Source organism: Dromiciops gliroides, chromosome 1 (assembly GCF_019393635.1).
Source record: "Dromiciops gliroides isolate mDroGli1 chromosome 1, mDroGli1.pri, whole genome shotgun sequence".
Taxonomy (NCBI): Eukaryota; Metazoa; Chordata; class Mammalia; order Microbiotheria; family Microbiotheriidae; genus Dromiciops; species Dromiciops gliroides.
The window spans coordinates 445443212-445456082 of record NC_057861.1 but is presented as its reverse complement, the minus strand read 5'-3'; the positions used below and the strand labels follow the sequence as shown (position 1 = coordinate 445456082).

The following is a 12871-nucleotide window of genomic DNA, read 5'->3' as shown; positions in this document are numbered from 1 at the left end:
TGTTTTATGACCAGGGTGATCTGGAGAACCTCAGATCAATTTATTTTGTCATCTAATCAACTTAATGTGATTACAGGTCATAAACTTTATCAGTAATGGACACCTCCCATCTTGCTATAAAGCTACCTAGCTTACTCTTTTCTTAAGATGACACTGTGAATGCTTCTGATTGGCCCTCATTGTGTTGGGCTGCTGTCATCATCAATGTTATACTTTGTCAAAGGTTTTTTGGCTTCTATTGAGATGATCATGTGGTTGGGTGTTTTGGTTTTTAATATGCTTAATGACATTGATTATCTTCCTAACGGTGAACCATTCTATCATCCCTGTTATAAATCCCATTCAGTTGTAATGAATGATTTCTTGGATAAATCATTGTAGCCCATTTGACAGAATTTTGTTTAAAATTTTTGAGTCATTTTCATTAATGATGTTGACACATAATTTACTTTCTCTATTTTATCTTTCCTGGTTTAGGGATTAGGAGTATATTTGTCTAATAAAAATGATTTTGCTAGGCTGCATTCTTAATTTTTGTTTTTGGTGGGGCAATGATGGCTAAGTGATTTGCCCAGGATCACACAGCTAGTAAGTGTCAAGTGTCTGAGGCCAAATTTGAACTCAGATGCTCCTGAATCCAGGGCTAGTGCGTTATCCACTGTGCCACATAGCTGACCCCTCTTTGTAATTTTTTGAGAATAATTTGTGAAGCCTGTGTCTTAAGTCTTGTTTAAAATTTTGAAAAAAAATTGATAAAATTCTTCTGTCTAGCCATCAGGATAAGGAATATTTTCATTGATAATTCCTTTACAGTTAAATCTATTTCCCTCTTTGTGATTGTATTATTTAATTTCACTATCTGACCTTCTGATAGTTTACTGAAAGTATTTTGCTGTTTTGTTAACCTATGTCTATGCAAGTGTTCTGATTATTTTTTAAATTTCTTCTGTTTTCCTATGACTTCACCTTGCTTATTTGCAATTTCATTGATTTGATTTTATACTCTCTGTTTTTTAAGATCAGATTAGCTAAGGATTTACCAATTTTATGATTCTTTCAAAGAATCAACTTTTAGGTATGTTTTTTCAAGTTGATCTATTTATTCTTTAACTTTTGATATCTTTTTTGCCCTTATTTTAGGCTTCTTTTTTGGTCCCTTCCCCTGCCCTCCAGGACTACTTTTGTTGCATTCCAGAATTATTGGTATGTTGTTTTATCATCATCATTTCCTTTTACATAGTTGTTGTTAATCATTTCTATTATTTGTTTTTTGACTAATTCATTATTTAGGATTTCATTGCTAAGTCTCCATTTGGGTCAGTATATTTTCTTTATGGTCCTGAATCAATTACTCTTTTTATTCCATTAAGTTAAATATATATATATATGTATATATATATATATATATATATATAATTTTTCTGACTTTTTATATTTATTTGTAATATCTCTGTGCCCTAGCACATGGTCAACTTTTGTAAAAGTTCCATGTGGTATATGTGTGTATGTACAGTATGTATGTATATATGTACACATGTATACATGTATATAGAGGCATGCTACTTTTATACACATGCATACATATAGATACATATATGTGTGCATAAATACACATAGATACATATATATATGCACACATATATTTTTTGCTTTTGCTGTACCATTTAGAGGATGTCTTTTTAAAATCTACTTTTTCCAGGTATGCGTTCAATTCCACTGAAGTCTTTGGTCACTATTGTGGTATGATTTATGTCTTCTTGCAGTTCAAATAATGCTTTCTTTATGAATATGGAAGCTAAGACATTTGGACAATATAAGTTTATTAATGATATTGATTTGTTATTTTACTTTCTTTTAGTATATTTTCCATTTTTCCATTTTCATTCTTTGAAAGTTTTTTTTTTCTTTGTTAGCTAGCAGAAATTCAAATCTTCCCTTTTTTGGATTTATTTACTGTATAGTAATTTATTTTTTTCTGCCCCCTCAATTTTATTTTTTGGAAGTCCTTTTTTTAAAAAAAATGTGTTTCATATTATATATATATATATATATATATATATATATATATATATATATATATATATATATTTCTTTTTTCTTGAAGACTTTTGTTTTCTGTCCCTTTTCGCCCATTGTATTGGATTGTTTAATTCATTTACATTAAAGTTGCAAGAGGTAACTTTATGTTCCTTCTGTATCCTGTTCTCACTGACTCTTTTCACCTCACCTCTGATTCTTTCATTTGTTACTATTTTTCTCTTTTGGATGTTGCTTTTTGTTCCCTTTTCTTTCCTATTCTTATCTAATTATACAATTCCACCCACTCACTCTTTTCTCCTCTTAGAAAAATAGACCCCCCCCCCTTTCCCCATTTCCTTTCAACTAGCCCTGTTCATTCATTTAAAAAAGAAACATTTTTGGCAACTCTTTCTAAAAAGCATTTCTCTCACTCTTTTCATTATTTATTCTCTCTGTCTCTTCTAGACACTCATTTGCTGATTCATGACACCTCTACCTATCTGGTATCTCCCTTTTCTCTGTATCCTATATGCAATCAAAGCTTACAAGGAATCCACTATAGTCTCTCCTCTTTAGAAGGTCTCTGTCACTAATTTACAGACTTTGCCCTGTGGCTCCCCCTTTATGACTGTGCCTCACTTTCAGAACAAATCCAGTCATTGCAGGTATTAGAGAGGACACTGCTTTATGATAAGGACCCTCCCCCATCATATCCCTAATTATGCAGCTCAACACTGTTCTATTGACTCTCCCTAGTTACCTTTCTTTTTTCATCATTTGCCTCAAAAACTTCTCCTTGGGCCCATGGTCCCCAACTCTTTCAAAGGCCAGTTGCCCCAAAGGCTTTCAACTCTCCTTAACCAAGTAGAAAAGTAGACTTTTCAAGCATGAAATGCCCTAGGCCATATCTAGCTCAAGATCCTCATCTCCCTTTACAAACCATCTCTCTTCATCCATAGAAGCATTCCTTAGCAGAACCCTCTCCCACTACCAAGGCAAGATTTCTTTCCTTTCCTCTCTTTTTAATACTACTCACTAACTCTTCCCCCAACCCCCCACCCATACTCTCTTCTCTTTCTAAGACCACAGAGCTCACCCTCTTGTCATTGCTAATACTTGATTCGACTCCAGCACATCACACATTCCTCTCTGTTCCCCTTCCTTGCTTCCATGTGCTTTCCCATGCTGCAATGTAGTTTCATAAAAACTAACAAAACAAAAACACAGTGATGTACCTCTACGTAGTTTCACCAGGTTATGTCCACAACCCCCTCTGTCTACCTCTTCACTGTTACCTCCTTCATATTTCCACCATCATTTCTGCCTCTGGGTACATTTAGAAAGATACCTCTTACCAGTCTCTTTGTTATCACTCTAATGTGTTGCTGTCCTTGAATGTTGCATCTATTAACATTTCTGTTGTTCAAGATTTCAAGAAGCAAATAGTCTGTTTAGTTTTGTATTTCTTTTTGTTTATGGTGCCAATTTAAATAGATTTCATTTCCAGGACAAGATTTGCATTTTTGCTTTTTATACTACTGTTAAAATGCAATGTTGTTCACCTCTCACCCTCTGCACATGTTCAAGTATGCAGAATGCCCAGATTTACACAGTAGCTTAAATGTTATTTTTAAACTGCTCATGTCTTGGCTACAAATTTGAGTCCTTCAATTTTTTGGAAAGCTGTGTCGAATGCTCTTTTAGTGCATTTAGTTGACCCCTTCACTTGTAGGTCAGGAAGAAGTACCTCCAGATGGGCCTGTTCTACCATCTAAGAACACACTAGGCATGCCTCCTGGAATGTCCCCTGTATTCTAGTAGAGTTTAATAATAATGGGGTTGCAGACTTTATCCAGTTCTTTCCGCTGATGCTCAAATTCTTCTTTCTCAGCAGTCTGGTTCTTATCCAGGCTGTCAATAATTTTATTTCTTTTGTCAAAGATATTCTATTTGTCTTCATCACCAATTTTGCCTTGGAATATTTTATCCTCTACAGTAGCATAAGATTCAGGAGAATTCTTGGGGAACACCTTGTCTCTCTAATTCATATTTTCAACCTTGTATTTCTCCACCTGCTGGACCACATGCACAATGTCTTCTTTGCTCAAACGATCTGTGTCATTGGTGACAGTGATCTTATTCTCCTGGCTTGTGTACTTATCCACAGCAGAAACATTGAGGGTACCATTTCCATCAAGGTCAAATGTTACTTCAATCTGAGAAACACTCCTGGGAACAAAGGGGATTGCTGTTACTTCAAACCAGAAATGCATGGCTAATTCATTATTAGGAATACTATCAGCAAAATTGACCATATCAATAAAAAATAACAGAAATCATATGATTATCTTAGTAGATACAGAAAAAAAACCTTTTGGAAAAAATACAACACCTATTCCTATTAAAAATACTAGGGAGCATAGGAATAGAGGGAGATTTCTTAAAAATGATAAGTAATATCTATCGGGCAGCTAGGTGGCACAGTGGATAAAGCACTGTCCCTGAATTCAGGAGGACCTGAGTTGAAATCTGACCTCAAACACTTAACACTTACTAGCTGTGTGACCCTGGGCAAGTTACTTAACCCAAATTGCCTCACAAAAAAGAAAGAAAAGATAAGTAATATCCATCTAAAACCATTGGCAAGAATTATCTATCTTGAACATGAGCTAGAAGCTTCCCCAGTAAGATCAGGGGTAAAGTAAGGATGCCTATTATCACTACAATAAAAATAAGACATGAAAAGATAATGTAATAGAAATAGTCAATGAGAGAAAACTATCACTATCTGAAAGTGATATGATGGTACATTTAGAGAACCCTAGTGAATCAACTAAAACACTAGTTAAAATGATTATAATGTTAGCAAAGTTGAAGATTATCTTTTTTAAAGTAATTAATTAATTTTGAATTTTTCCCCATCTTACATGTAAAAACAAATTGTACCATCAATTTTTAAAACTTTGTGATCCAAATTTTCATCCTTCCTCCCTATCCCCTCCCTTAAGAACTCAGGCAAATCAATATAAGTTATAAATGTATAGTCCTGTAAAACATAGCAGGAAAAAAACAACCTTTGAAAAAGGGACTAACAACAACAAAAACAAAATATACTTCCATCTGTATTCAGGTACCATCAGGTCTTTCTCTGTAGATGGACTGCACTTTTCATAAGTCCTTCAGAGTTGTCTTGGATCATTGCAGTGCTGAAAATAACTAAGTCATTTGCAGCAGATCATCTTACAATACTGCAGTTATTTTGTATACAATACATTTCACTTTCCATGAATTCATGTAAGTCTTTACAGGATTTTCTGATTGCATACTGCTCATCATTTTTTAAACAGTAAACAATATTTATATAGTACATTAAAGGGAGATTTCCTTACAAAACACTCACAAGGGTGCTTATTGCAACAACAATATTAGCTAACATTTATATAGTACCTTATACCTGACAAAAATTTTTCTTCTCAATAGACCAGCAATGTGAGTACTACCACCACCATCACCATCATTATTATCATCATCAGCTTACATTGCTTTTGCCTCTGCTTCATATTTTTTCCCATTTGCTATTGCCATGTTTCCCTCCTCCCTATTTGCTCTCCATATTTACTCTATATTCTATCTTCTTTTACACTATCCATTCTCAAAAGTGTTTTGCTTCAAAGTAAAACAACTCTGAGGTACCAACTGACACCTATCAGATTGGCTAATATGACAATGGCTAATATGACAAACAAGAAAAATAATAAATGTTGGAGAAGCTGTGAAAAAAATGGAAAACTAATGCATTTATGGTGGAGCTGTGAACTGATACAACCATTCTGGAGAGCAGTTTGGAACTATGCCCAAAGGGCTTTAACCCAGCAATACCTCTATTAGGTCTTTTTCCCAAAGAGATCATAAAAATGGGAAAAGGACCAACATGTACAAAAATATTTAGAGCTGCTCTTTTTGTGGTGGCAAGGAATTGGGAATTGAAGGGTTGCCCATCAATTGGGGAATGACTGAACAAGTTGTGGTATATGAATGTAATGGAATACCATTGTGCCATAAAAAATGATGAGCAGGTGGATTTCAGAGAAACCTGGAAGGACTTGCATGAATTGATGATGAGTGAAATGAGCAGAACCAGGAGAACATTGTTCACATCATCATCAACATTATGTGTTGATCAGCTGTTATAGACTTGATTTTTCTCAGCAATACAATGGGACAAGATAGTTCCAAAGCACTCATCATGGAAAATGCTCTCCAAATTTAGAAAAAAAAAACCAAAACTGTGGAATATGGATGCAGATTGAACCATAATATTTCTTTTGTTTTTGGTGCTGTTGTTTTTCTTTTTTGAGGTTTTTCCTTTTTTCTCTTATTCTTAACATGAGTAATGCAGAAATATGTTTAATGTGATTGTACATATATATTCTGTATCAGATTGCTTGCTGTCTTGGGGAGGGGGCCGGGAGAGGAGGGAGTGAGAAAAATTTGAAATTAGAAATTTTATAAAAACAAATATAGAGGAGCAGCTAGGTTGCACAGTGGATAGAGCACTGGCCCTGGAGTCAGGAGGACCTGAGGTCAAATCGAGCCTCAGACACTTAACACTTACTAGCTGTGTTACCCGAGGCAAGTCACTTAACCACAATTGCCTCATCCAAAAAATGTAGAAAACTATCTCTACATGTAAATGGAAAATAATAAAATACTTCTGTGATTTAAAAAAAGTTTTTTGCTTCTGAATACCCCTCCCTAATCTGCACTCCCTTCTTTCACCCTTCCCCCCTTATTCCCTTCTTTCTTACTTCCCTGCTGGACAAGATATATTACTTATAACCACTTGAGTGTGTATGTTATTCATTCTTTGAGCCAATTCTGATGAGAGTATGGCTCATTCACTCCCCTGACCTCCCCCATTTTCCCCTCCACTCCATAAGCTTTTTCTTGCTTCTTTTATGTGAGATACTTTACCCCATCCAACCTCTCCCTTTCCCTTTCTCCAAGTCCTATCCTCTAAACCTTTAATTTTATTTTAAAGATGTCATCATGGCGCAGCTAGGTGACACAGTGGACAAAGAACCTGCCCTGGACCCAGGAGGACCCAAGCCCAAATCTAGGCCAAGCACAAGACACTTCCCAACTGTGCAACCCTGGGCATGCCACCCAACCCTGACTGCTGCACACACACACACACACACACACACACACACACACACACACAAACAAAACAAGAACCCCCAAAAACAATAAACAAAAAACAAATTCTTTACAGATATCATCCCTTCATAATCAATTCACAGCTGTGCCCTCTGTCTAGATTTATTCCTTTCAGCTGCACTATTACTGAGAAAGTTCTTATGGGTTAGAAGTATCATTTTCCTATGTAGGAATGTAAATAGTTTAACATTTTAACATCCTTCATAATTTATTTTTCCTGTTTACCTTTTTATGCTTCTCTAGGGTCTTGTATTTGAAATTCAACTTTTCTATTCAGTTCAGGTCTTTTCATCATGAATACCTGAAAGTCCTCTTTTTCTGAAGCCCCATTTCATCCCCTGAAAGATTATAAGAGTTTTGCTGGATATGTGATTTTTAGTTGCAATCCCAATTCCCTTGCCCTCTGTAATATCATATTCCATGACCTCAGGTCCTTTAATGTACATGCTGCTAGATCTTGTATCATCCTGACTGTGGCTCCACAGTACTTGAATTGTTTCTTTCCGGGTGCTGGCAATATTTCCTCCTTGACCTGGAAGCTCTGGAATTTGGCCATAATATTCCTGGAAGTTTTCCTTTTGGTATCTCTTTCTGGAAGTTATTGGTTGATTCTTTCAATTTCTATTTTACCTTCTGCTTCTATAATATCAAGGAAATTTTCTCTGACAATCTCTTTGAAGATGCTGTCTAAGCATGTTTTTTTTTTTTTAATCATTATTTTCAGGTTGCCTAATACTTTTCAAATCATCTCTCCTGGATCTATTTTCTAGGTTAACCATTTTTCCAAGGAGATATTTCATATTCTCCTTTATTTTTAAAATTTCTTTTGATTTACTTCATTTTATATCGATTTCTCATAAAGTCTTTAGCTTCCATTTGTTCAATCCTATTCTTAAGCAATACTTTCCTTCAGAGAGCTTTTCCATTTGGCTTTTCAAGCTGTTGGGTTTTTTTCCATGACTTTTCTGCATCACTCTCAGTATTTCTTCTACCTCTCTTTATCATCAGTACTTTTTGAGCACTTCTATGGCCTTAGACCAATTCATATTATTCTTGGAAGCTTTGGATGTAGGAACTTTGATTTTGTTATTTTCTTCTGAGGGTGTATTTTGATCTTCCTTGTCTATGGCCCACTTTTTTTTCTATCTGTTCATATTTCTAGCCTATATCTTGACTTTTAACTCCTTTTTACAGTGAAGCACTGCTTCCAGGATGCACTGTGCCAAGATTCGGGGCGGGGGGGGGGGAGGGCTAGGTGGTATGATTTAAGCAGAATCAGGTTCTCTCCTCCCCTGGCCTGTGCTCTGTTCTGTATGTAGCCCTAGGTCTACTTGCTCTTTCACCAGGAAACAAAATATCTGTTTTATGCTGGTTGCAAGCTCTTGTTGAGCCTGTGCCCCTCCCCAACCTGGGCCAGCACCACTCAAGACAGCTTCCTAGTTCTCAGCATGGACAAGACAACCAAGTCCCATTTCATTGCTGGTAGAGACCCCTGTAATCTCCCCCCAGCCAATCACACGACCCTCTCACAGTACTGTGAGCTGAATTCCAGAAGAAGCTGCTATTGCCACCAATTCATAGGCTATGGGTTTCTCTTTCTCTGGCACTGACTACCTGGGGCTAGACCTGTATCTGTGCAGCCATGGGGCTGGGCTCCACTCCCACCCTGGTATAACAGGACTTTCCCACCAATGTTCTAAGACATCTGTAGCTAGAAAATGATCTCACCCTGTCATTTTGTGGGTTCTGCTGCTCCAGGAATTGTCTTATGGCATAATTTGGAAGTTATAGGAGTGATCATGTAGGGAACTCTGAGTGGTTACTGGCTTTCTTCCTCCATCTTAGCTCTGCTCCTCTATGTCAAGGTTGAAGATTATTAAATAAAACCACATAAATTGCCATTTTTAAAATATATTACTAACAAAACCCAGCAAGGAAAAAAAAACAGAAAGAGAAATTCCATTTAAAATAACTGCAAACAATAACTGCCAAGATAAGCCTAGAAAACATGTGCACATAAGTATAAAACATTTCTGACATAAATAAAGACAGATCTAAACAACTGGAGAAATATTCATTGCTCATGTGTGGGCTCAGCCAATATACAAAACAACAGTAGTAAATTACCATAGTAATCTTGTAGTTCAGTCATTCAGTCAAGTCTGACTGTTCCTGACCTCAGTGACCATAGAACACCAGGCCCTTCAGTTCTTCACCGTCTCTTGGAGTCTATCTAAGCTCATATCAATTTCTTGTTTGACACTATCTATTAATTTCATTCTTTGCCATCAAATTCTCCATTTTCCTTCAATCTTTTATAACATAAGGGTCTTTTCAATGAATCCTGTCTTTTCATAATGTGGTCAAAATATTTGAGCTTCAGTATTTGTCCTTCCAAAGATTAGTCTGAATTAATTTCTTGAAGTGTTGATTGATTTGATTAATCTATATGTATAAAAATATTTCTAGCAGCTCTTTTTGTGGTAGCAAAGAATTGGAAATTAAGGGGATGCCCCTCATTTGGGGAATTACTGAAGAAGTTGTGGTATATGGAATACTATTGTGCTATAAGAAATGACAAATATTGTGCTTCCAAAACAGCCTGGGAGAACTTAGAGGAACTGATTCAAAGTGAAATGAGCAGAACTAGGAGAACATTGTACATATTTAAAGCAATATTATATGACGATTAACTATGAATCAATAAGTCATTCTTGGTAGTACAATAATCTTAGACAACTCTGAAGGATGGTTGATGAAAAGGACTAATGGAATCTGAATGCAGATTGAAGCATACTTTAAAAAAAATCTATTATTCTTTTTGTCAGCAATTTCTTTTGCAACATAGCTAACATGGCCATATTTTGCAGGACTGCATATGTATAATCTATACCAAATTGTTTCACTTCTCAAAGATGGAGTTGGAGAGAAAAGGAGAGAAAGAATAAGGAACTCAAAATTTTGAAAAAAAACATTTTTTAAAATTTACTTTGAGAAAAAACATAAAAGTCTGTAATAACTAAAAAACAGTGTAAATTTAAAATACATTCTCAAAAAGCATCTGAATTTTGGAGATCCAAGTAAAACCATCCACTAAGACACTGAGATGATTTTATCATTTATCTAGCTTGTAGTCTGTTAGGGCCTCATACTCATGGTCCAGTGTGCCACTGAAGAAGTCTGCATTCAGATTTGAAAACTTGGTCAAGTGACACTTATATGTTGCTACCTCCACAGAGGAAGTAAATCTCATTACAGGCATGGAGTACTGAAAGAGAGGGTGTACTTTGCACTTTCACATGCAGTGCACAGATGGTGGATAGCCCTTTTATTCTTACTGATGTCCTTCCTGTGCTTTCTCTTGAACACAGAAATTAATGGTTGACCATGCAATTGTTAAAGTCCTCTCCATCCAAGTGGGTGTAACCAGCTGTGGACTTGACATCTAAGATACTATCTTTAATGGTAAGATCAGAGACATCAAAAGTGCTACCCCCATGGTCACCAATCAACACATTAAAAAATCAACATATTTCTCTTGGCACCAAATTTTTTGTCCAATTCATAAGCAATAACAGCAGAACTTGGCTCATTGATGATTCAAAGCAGCCTCTTTTAGTGACCTGACATTGGGAATTGTTGAAGTATGCTGGAATTGTGATGACTGCATTTGTACCAGCCTTCCCAAGGTAACCTTTAGCAATATCTTTCATCTTGGTTATGATCATAGAAGGTATTAGTTCTGGATAGAAATTTTTAGTCTGCCCTTTTGTACTTCACTTAGCCCTTAGGCCTGCCTCTGTCATTCACCACTATGAAAGGCCAATGCTTCATGTCTGATTGTACAACTACATCATCAAATCTGAAACCAAAGAGACATTTGACATCAAAGACTGTATTGGTGGGGTTCATTGTAAATTGATTCTTTGTAATATCTCCAATTAAATATTCTGTGTGGGTAAGGATGATGTACATTGGGGTGAACTTGTTTCCTTGGTCATTAGCAATGATCTTGAATTTCCTACACAGGAATAAGTGGTGATAAATTTAATTCCAACGGGGGGTCTCTTCAGCATTTTTACTGGGGCATCAAGAGTCATAGTTAACTGCTGTGGAGTAAGAAGAGCTGCTATTCTACTAAGTAGAAATTCTTTTTGTTACTGTTTTTTACTAAAAATGTTTCAAATGCTTCTTTATTACTGACCATCTATCTTTTTATGTATGATTAAACTTACATTTGCAGGATATGACATGCTGAGTGGCATGATGAGATCCATGGCTCTTTGGAGCACATTATTCCATTCCCTCCATCATTTCCTAGTGGGTGCAGAATGGTCCTGCATTAATCAAATTTCCTTTTCTTTGTATTTAAAGGACTTTCTCCTGATGGTTTATAGAACTTGTTGTTTCTGAATTGAATTTTTAATTTAACCAGTATGTGTCTTGGAGTTTGCAGATTTTTTTCCTCCTAGAGGTGAGAAAATAGATTTTTGGCTGATTGAAAATAGATTTAATTAAGAAATGTAGGGGCAAATAACAGTCGGAGGGGGTATTTCTCACCATTGTTAAGTTACTACAGAAATGCATGTGAAGCCTATGTTTGCCCAGGTAAGCATGAGATTTGAGTCCTTATACCTTCCAGACCTGGCTGCATTTTTCTACCTTTCTATTTCATTTTAAAACAAGAATTAGTTATTAGAGATCCTGAGAAATGGATGTTCCAAGACTTGGAATTTATATCATGTGTATGCCTGAATCTGTGCATGCCTAATTTGAGGAGCCAAGTACCAGGCACCTTGTGGGTCAGGTTTTGCTTAACAACACACTTCTTAGAAAAGGAGAGAATGTGGGGCACTTATGTGGTGCAGTAGATAGCGCACAGGCCCTGGAGTCAGGAGGACCTGAGTTCAAATTTGACCTCAGAGACTTGACACTCACTAGCTGTGTGACCCTAGGCAAGGAGTCACTTAACCCCAATTGCCAAAAAAAAAAAAAAGAAAGAAAAAGAAAAAGAAAGAAACAAAAAGGAGAGAAACTCCAATAGGAGTCTCTCTTATAGCTAAAAGGTGAAAGTCATGTTATAGTTGGCTCAGAGAACTAGCCAATTATAATGGATAACACTTTATGATAATTGCAGTGAATTGATTAGTTTGTGCAAATCTAAGGTGAATCTGTCTGTTCATCAGCCTATTTGGACTATTTTTCTGCATTTACTTTAATTCTTTTTATTTTATATTTATTCTGAATTGGAAGAAATAAAATGTTGAACCATTTTAGATACTCCCATTTTAGAATGATTACTTCTATGAATGGAGACACCATTACTAACTGTTGAACTGTTGAAGCTTTGCTTCAGAGATTTTTCTGAAATTTTACTGTCAGAGCCAGAGAGTATATCTGACTCTTCAGGATAAGGTCCTACTAGGATCAAATCTGATCTATTTCACTCCAAAGGAATTCAGAGAAGATGGGAAGATTTGTATGAAATGATGTAGCCTAAAATAAGAACCATGAGCAGTAATTATAGGAGAAATGTGATCCCAACAATGTAGATGAAAGGGTCCCTAAAAATAAGTTCAAATCTGAGAAACTTTGAGGAACCATTGAAGGCCCTAGAGAATGAGCAATGAAG

General features: G+C 35.9%; 1 pseudogene; it reads right to left on the bottom strand.

Annotated features, from left to right (window-relative positions):
* Positions 1–3752: 3752 nt before the first annotated feature.
* On the bottom strand, positions 3753–11315 carry LOC122750231 (annotated as a pseudogene).
* Between the last annotated feature and the right edge of the window lie 1556 nt (positions 11316–12871).